Genomic DNA, 9,042 nt, shown 5'->3' on the forward strand with positions numbered 1-9,042 from the left:
AGAAGAAAAGATTATCCAGATCAGTGCTGTCCAATTTATATGGTACAGAGGGCCGGAATTTTTCTAATCTACATGGTGGAGGGCCGATACTGGAAGACAGTATTAGCCACTCCCTGTTTTTAGACCACACCCACTTTAAACCACACCCATGTTACCACAAGACCATGCCTGCATTAATAGCAAACCCAAAAAACAGATGGTTGGTGCTCACTGCAGGGATCAGGGCTGGAACTAGGGGTAGGCAGAGTAGGCAGCTGTTTAGGACGCAATCATTGAGGGGCGCACTTTTAATCGGGTTTTTTTTCAAGCATTTATTTAATAATTTGTTTCAGTAATCTTGGTCACTTAGTCGGGTGGAATCCCCTTCTTTCACCTTCTCCCTCTTGCCAGCAAGTAATAGCTCCTTTTGTGCGGAGGGCTGTATGATGGATGGCTGTTGGGCTTGCTGGTATAGGTATGGGGGGGCAGTTTAATGGATGGCTGTTGGGCTAGCTGGCACAGGTATGGGGGGGCAGTTTAATGGATGGCTGTTGGGCTTGCTGGCACAGGTATGGAGGGGCAGTATGATAAATGGCTGTTGGCACAGGTACAGGGGGCTATATTATGGATGGCTGCTGGGCTTGCTGGTATAGGGGGCAGTAATATAAATGAAAAATGTTGTACATTTTCTTGCTTTATTTACCATCACTGTAAAGGAGGTAAATGGTAATGCAGGACAGGGGGCGCTGATTGAAACTCTTGCCTAGGGTGCCAAACTACCTTGGCCCAGCACCGGCAGGGATTCCACTCATGTGAAAAAAGTTAAGTCATATTAAGACATACCCTTAAATCCATATGCCTCCTCCTCCCCTGTGTATAATACAGTACCCCAGTATATGCTTAAACACCTTAGGGGCCACTAACAATGGTTTTCTAATGCTAACAAACCCCCAGAACAAATACCAGACTTATGTTCCATTGGGATCATTGGGCAGGCAGAGTATGGCAAACACAGGGTGCAAAGAGCAGGCAAAGTATGACACACACAGGAGCATAGGGAAGGCAGAACAGAGCAGGAGACAGGGAAATCAGGAGCAGTCTAATATGTACTACATACAGTGACAGTGCTGGTGCCCCATTAGCATTTTGAGTAAGGTGTGAACAGGTGAACAATGTGGCAGTTTCAGTCTGGGTCTCAGGTGGAACAGTACAGGGCTGTAGGGGTGTGAACAATAAAGGGGGGATTACATGTGTGAACAATACATGTGATTACATGTGAGTGAATTTGAGGTTTAAACTATGCAGGGGCCAGTTAATCTCTGTAGTGATACCTTTTAATGCTTACAAATGGTAAGAAGAAATAACAGGCAGACTTTGATGTGGAGGGCCACATAAGGGGGGTCACCAGTTGGACAGCCCTGATCTAGAATGTACAGTATAATTACCAGTCACCCATCAACTGAGAAGATACAGTATATCACCAAGTGGAACAAGACCTACAAATTACAACATCATTACCACTCCTCCAATGGATACAAGCGGCAAATCTCCCCTCAAATACTCCAAGTGCACCAACCACATGGAAAACCAAAAGAAAATCTTCTACAGATGGTACAAAACACCCACAGCCCTGCATCAAATGTTCCCATCGATCCCATCCATGAAGGCATGGATTTGGCAATACTGTAAAAACTTGAAATAAACTTTTCAATAAATGTAAAACATTGTGTGTTGTCATATATATTTTCTTCTGTTATAAGTATTTCATTTTCTTAAAAAAAACACAAAAAATGATTGTAAGGCCATTTTCCTTAGACAATAGATAAAAATACCTATAGAACAAATTGTTAGCAAGTCCATTAAATTCTTCCCATGTACCTTATGCCTAATGTTTAAGTGTTCCTGTATTAATATAACACTAGACCTTTCTAGATGAACTACACATGGAGTGGAGGGGAATTTAAATAATAATTTTAAGGTTCATAGTGTGTGTGTAAAAAATATTTTTTTTCCATTGTTATTTCTCAGTATAATACACAGGAGCCATGAATATCCTGTAGATTATAATCTTATAAATGGTGCTTGGTTATGTCATCCGTTATGTTATAATCAGTGCTTTGTGATGTAATTCCTGTCACATGAGTCACTGACAGGAACTTGTGCATAACCAAGTCAGCATCAACGACTGCAATCACCCCCCCACCCACAGAATGGAATTCCTTGGTGACATATCATATAATTATATCTTACAATATGGGGTACATTATTTACTATATAAACATTGCTTGTTGATCTGTTATAATGGCTGCACAGTTTATTATGTCATGACACACTGAAATGTATGTTATAATATGCGGATATTAAATGTGACCTTGGAGTTCTATAAAGTTAGCAACTTTGGTCGATGGGAGTTCCAAATGAATTAGCATCTCCTCATATGTTCTACATTATTGGTCATTTAGTTTACTTCTAAGAGGCCCCTAGATCAAGATTTATTTACCTGTCCAGATCACTAAACAAGCAAACCTTGGTCAACCGTATTGGCCTAATATAAGTGTTCTGTTTTCAGGCCAAGCATTTGGAGGGTGAGTTGCAATTGATTTTACACACCATATCATTTTCTTAGCATTTCATGGATTCTTGGGGGCAGATTCACTAACCAGCAAAAAGTCGCCAGTGACCGCTTCATGCCCATAGCTCACAAATAGATAAAAGACTGTGCATGCAGCAGGGGATTATTTATGAACTGAATGATTCACACAGTGAACACATTTAATATTATTTATTTTATTGTTTTATGATACACAAAAGCAATGAATATCTTGTAAATTATATCCTTATAAACGGTGACTAGTGATGTCATCAGTTATAAACGGAGAGTAATGATGTCATTTTTGTCACATGGTTCACTAAAACTTGTGTATTATAATAAATAAAGTACCCCATGTTGCAAAATAGTCACCTCCTTGGTAACCTTTAATATCCTTATAATTTACAAGAGGGGGGTTCTTTATTCACTATATTATTTATACAGCTGCCCATGAATGGTTCATTTACTATTCAAACATAAGTGCACTTTTTTATTTACACTGTGATTATCTTGAATAGCTTTTTAAACATGGCATAAATGTGAATATGTATGTGCACACTCACCATTTGTGTTACACCACAACTTGGTAGAGAAAAAAATATTTGCTAAATAATATATGCAAATTCTGAATTAATATAAAAAAAAATGACCATCATTGCTATATATATATATATATATACACACACACAATGACCACACACATTGGCCACACTCACACACCCATTCACCTGAAAGAGACATGAACAGTTCATGTTGCCTGCTCCTTGCAAGCGGCGTTGCCATTAGAAATCACAGGGCCCCATACAAACAAAATTTTCTGGGTCCCACCCACCACCCCAAGCCCCACCACAGATCCCTCCCACCCAACCCCACAGTAAAAATGCCACACGGACATAAAAATGGTAAACCCACCCACACACAAGTTATAAAAGAAATTTATGGTCACCCCATAAAGTTTTTAAATAAACAATGGCGGTCAGGGCCCCAGTACTGTCACGGTCGGTACCCTAAACCAGAACTAGTGCCAAGCTCCCTGGTCTTGGCTCGGCTTCACCAGTAGTGTGACTGCCTTTGGCTTTGGGAGGAGCCCTCAGCGTACTCAGATGCCACCAGGACTTTTCGAGAGGAGCAAGGCGAGGAGTTCTGGCAAGCAAAGCAGCACGACAGTAGTTAAAGTCATTTAGGCCGAAGGTCGCGGTACAACAGGATAATGCAGAATCGTAGTCAGGCAGGCTGGGTCGAGGCAGGCAGATAACTAGGATCATCAGGAAGGCAAAGGGTCAAACCGGGTAGTCAATCAGAATAGGATCAGGCAGAAGGAGTAGTCAAAATACAGGCTGGGCCGGAGTACGGATATCAGGATGGTCAAAACAGGCAAGGTCACAACAGGAGATCAATAACAAACAGGAACAGATGCACAAAGGCTCAGAGGCACCAGGAAAACAAGTCCTATCATGGGCAATGATCAAAGTAAAACTGTCCCTTTAAATACATTTAAAATTAGCACCATTGCGAGCTGACGTCAGAAGATCCTTGCGGGCGTTCCCGCTTGGAGTGCAGCGGGCGTCCCCGCCGAACCCCACCACCCCTACTGGGGTAAGTTATTACATTACCCCCCTCTCTGGGGGGGGCACTGGACCCCCAGGCTTACCAGGAAATTTGGTGTGGAATTGTTTCCTGAGGTGGTCAACCTTGATGTCTTCAACTGAGACCCAAGAGTTCTCCTCAGGACCAAAGCCCTTCCACCTAGTAAGGTATTGTAGCTTACCTCGCACAAAGCAGGAGTCGAGAAACTCTTGGATCTCATATTCAGGCTGACCTTCAACCAACTCTGGGGGAGGAACAGACAAGTGACGAACATTAGTGGCAGGTTTTAAAAGGGAAACATGAAAGAAGTTAGAAATTTTGAAATTAGAAGGTAATTTTAGACGAACAGAGGAAGGATTGATTATGGCAATGATGGGATATGGACTAATGAACCTGGGACCAAGTTTGGGAGAGGGAACCTTCAGTTTAGTATTCTTTGTAGATAACCATACCAAGTCCCCCACCTTGTACTGAGGTGCCTCTCTACAGGATCTGTCAGCAGCTTTTTTCTGAGCCGAGGAAGCTGCGGACAGAGAGTTGTGGACCTGGTACCAAATCCTAGAAAATTGTTCCACAGAAACATTGGCAGAGGGTACAGAAGAAACAGAGCCAGAAAAAGCTTCGGGATGCAATCCATAAACTAAGAAAAAAGGAGATCCCCCAGAGGAAGAATGGGAAGCATTATTATATGCAAATTCAGCCCAAGGCAACAGTTCAGACCAGGTGGACTGGTTATGGGACACATAACATTGAAGATATTGTTCAAGGGATTGGTTGACCCTTTCAGTTTGGCCATTTGTCTGGGGATGGTAGGCAGCAGAAAAGGATAATTCTGTACCAACTAAAGAACAGAAAGCACCCCAAAAGTTAGAAACAAACTGAACCCCTCTGTCAGAAACAATAGTTTCAGGAATACCTAAAAAAATGAGTTAAAAATATGAGTAATAAATAGGTCAGCCAGGGTTTTAGCAGAAGGAAGGTGGGGAAGGGGAATAAAATGACAAATTGGACATGAATTAACAAACCAACTTAAAAGAAGGCCACCAAACATGACGGGGAAGTAGAGAAATTGTCTTTGAAATACCTGGATGACCTGCCACTTTAGAATCATGAACCTCCCTCAACACTTGTTGTCTAAGCTCCTCAGGTACGAACCATCTTCCAGATGGAGTTTCAGCAGGAGCAGAAGACTGTAAAGGGGCTAACAGGGAAGAGAGGTCAGACTCTAAGGCTGCAACAATTACTTCCCTGGGAATGATGGGAGTACACTCACTAGAGTCAGGGGAAACTGCTTCGAAACTCCTAGAGAGTGCATCTGCCTTGACATTTTTAGATCCATGACGAAAAGTTAAAGTAAAGTTAAACCTTGAAAAGAATAGAGCCCATCTGGCTTGCCTAGGATTGAGGCGCTTGGCCCACTCTATATTCAAAAGATTCTTATGGTCTGTATAAACTGTAACAGGATGTTTCGGACCTTCAAGAAGGTGCCGCCATTCCTCAAAGGCCCACTTGACAGCTAACAATTCCCTGTTCCCAATATCATAATTCACTTCTGCCGGTGAAAATTTCTTAGAGAAGAAGGCACAGGGATGCATTTTGTTGGTTGTTGGGTGCCTTTGAGAAAGGACTGCCCCAGCTCCTCTACCTCCACAATAAATGGAAGAGTAGAATCGGAATAACGGTGGATAGGGGCCGAACTGAACTCTTTTTTAAGAATTTCAAAGGCTTGCACAGCATCTGGAGGCCATAAACTGCGATCAGCTCCCTTTTTGGTTAAATTGGTAATGGGGGCAACGAGAATGGAAAATGTTTTAATAAATTGACGATAGTAATTCGCAAAACCGAGAAACCTTTGAGTTGCCCGTAACGGAAGGGGTTGGGTCCAGTCCAGGACTGTTCTCACCTTGCCTGGATCCATTTCTAGACCCTTGCTGGAAATTATAAACCCCAAAAACTGAACAGAAGCAACCTCAAAGGTACATTTCTCAAGTTTTGCATAGAGATTATTTTCTCTTAGTCTACTTAAGACATCACAGACATGTCTACGATGTTCAGATAAATTGGAAGAGAAAATTAGAATATCGTCAAGGTAGACCACTACGAATACTCCCAACAGGTCCCGAAAAATGTCATTAACAAATTCCTGAAACACAGCAGGAGCGTTACAGAGGTCGAAAGGCATTACAAGATATTCGTAGTGGCCGTCCCTGGTGTTAAATGCAGTCTTCCACTCGTCCCCTTCTTTGATTCGAATTAGATTATAAACCCCCTAAGATCAAGCTTGGTAAAAATCTTAGCAAATTTGACTTGGTCAAAGAGTTCAGATATTAAGGGGAGAGGATAGCAGTTCTTAATAGTGATCTTGTTAAGTCCCCTGTAGTCAATACAGGGACGAAGACCGCCATCCTTCCCTACGAAAAAGAAGCCCGCCCCCGCAGGGGAATAGGAAGGTCTAATGAAAACCCTCTCCAGGTTTTCTTTAATATACTCCTTCATTGCCTGGGCTTCGGGCAATGAAAGAGGATAGGTTCTACCCCGGGGAGGAGTTGACCCGGGAACCAGATCAATTGGGCAGTCATACTGCCGATGTGGGGGTAGAGTCTCGGCTGCCTTTTTAGAAAACACATCAGAATAACCAGAGTAGACAGATGGTAACCCTTCTAGTATGGTAGTGGCCACTACCGGATGAATACAAACACCCCCACACTGAGACCCCCACTGAATAACCTCCCCAGCCACCCAATCAATAAGGGGGTTATGGACCTGGAGCCAAGGTAACCCCAATATAAGGGGGGAAGAGGCACATTCAAAGAGAAAAAAGGCTATCTCACCATAGTGGAGATTATTTATACACATGGATAAAAACACAGTTTTACTAGAAATTTTTCCTGACCCTAAGGGTCTCTTGTCCACCGCTAATATTTTCATGGGGACACTTAAAGAAACGGAAGGAATATTATGTCTTGCTGCAAAAGCAGCATCTAAGAAATTACCCTCCGCCCCAGAGTCCACAAAAGCGGACACCAAAACAGAGCCCGTAGGCCAGGTTAATTTGACCGGTAGATTGGGGAGAGGAAACTCCTGTACCCAAATGGAGCTCCCCTTCTCCATTTAGGCTTGGGAGTTTCCCGGCCTCTTAGGACACAAGTTTAGAAAATGACCCTTCTCTCCACAATATAGACAGAGACCCAAGGAGCGCCTACGTGCCTTTTCCTCAAGGGTCAGATGAGAAGTACCTATTTGTATAGGTTCCTCCTGAGGAGAGGGCGCAGAGGCCTTAGAGAACTTATCAGAAGAAACTAAGGCAGATTTATCACTGCAAGCCCCAGGAAAATTTGAAGAACCCTTTTCACCCCTTCTCTCCCTCTGTCTCCTATCCACCTGGATGGCAAGGGACATGAGATCGTCCAGGTTAGAAGACAGAGGGTAATTAACAAGACTGTCTTTGACAAGATCTGACAGCCCTATTCTGAACTGGCTACGTAGAGCCATATCATTCCACCCGGTCTCTACTGCCCACCGGCGGAACTCGGTGCAGTACACCTCCACATCCCTTTTCCCCTGGCGTAGCTTACAAATCGCGGTATCGGCCATAGAGGCATGATCCGGGTCATCGTAAAGTATGGCCATGGTCTCAAAGAAAGTGTCTAAGGAAAAACGGGCTGGATGAGAGGCGGACAGTCTAAGAGCCCAAATTTGGTGATCACCCTGTAATAGGGTCATGATGAACCTTACTTTCTCCTCACCTGTTGGAAACGAGTGAGGGAAGAAACCAAGGTATAATTTACAAGCCTCTTTAAAGACAAAAAATGTTGCTCTATCCCCACTGAACTTATCAGGAAAAGCAATTTTGGGTTCTTGGGGTCTAGCAGAATCACCCCACAAAGCAGAGGAACCCACAGGGGAAGAAACAACTGGACTGATTGGCTGCTGCGGAGTTTCAAGCCTGCGGATCAGATTGTGATACCCCTGAAGCAAGTAGTTTTGTTTCCGCTCATGGTCCTCCATGCGCTATAGCAGGGCAGTAAGAAGCACTTCGGTGGTAGTTGTTGGAGGCGTAATGGAAGCAGCAGCAGAAGCACCATCTAGACTTTCCATGGCCCCTGATAATGTCACAGCCGACACCCAATAACAGAACAAGTGCCAAGTACTCTGGTCTCGGCTCGGCTTCACCAGTAGTGTGACCACTGTTGGGCTTCGGGAGGAGCCCTCAGCTTACTTGGGTGCCACCTGGACTTAACGAGGGGTACAAGGCAAGATGTTCTGGCTGGCAAAGGGGCACGGCTGATAGCAGAGTCTTTAAGGCCGAAGGTCAAGGTACAAAAGGACTAGGCAAGCGGATGGTCAGCCAGGCTGGGTCGAGGCAGGCGGATAACAGAATCGTCAGGCAGGCAAGGGCCAAAACCGGGTATCAATCAGACAGATGGGATCAGGCAAGAGAGTGGTCAAGGTTCAGGCAGGGTCAAGATTCAGAGTTCAGAATAGTCAGGATACAGGCAGGGTCACAACAGGAGATCAATATAACAAGAACACACACACAAAGGCTCAGAGGCACCAGGAAAACACGTCCTTTCACGGGCAAAGAATTCAATGTAATGGCCCTTTAAATACCCAGAATGCTTCGCGCCATTGCACGCTGACATCACACGTCAGCGCGCCTATAAAAATAGCAGAGGCGCGCTGCGAGCCTCCTTAGTTCACGGCGCATTTAGGGAGAGAAGACCGGCTCCGCGGGCGTCCCCGCCGAGAGCGCGACGGGCGTCCCCGCCGGCCCGCTAGATCACCAGGGTATGTAGTTTTTATTACACCAGGTTTATTTGTTCCATTCAAAATACAGGAGATGATAAACAAGTAGGAAAGTAGGTTCTCCTAATATATATGTTTAA

The sequence above is a fragment of the Xenopus laevis genome, chromosome 9_10S (genome assembly GCF_017654675.1).
Source record: "Xenopus laevis strain J_2021 chromosome 9_10S, Xenopus_laevis_v10.1, whole genome shotgun sequence".
Taxonomy (NCBI): domain Eukaryota; kingdom Metazoa; phylum Chordata; class Amphibia; order Anura; family Pipidae; genus Xenopus; species Xenopus laevis.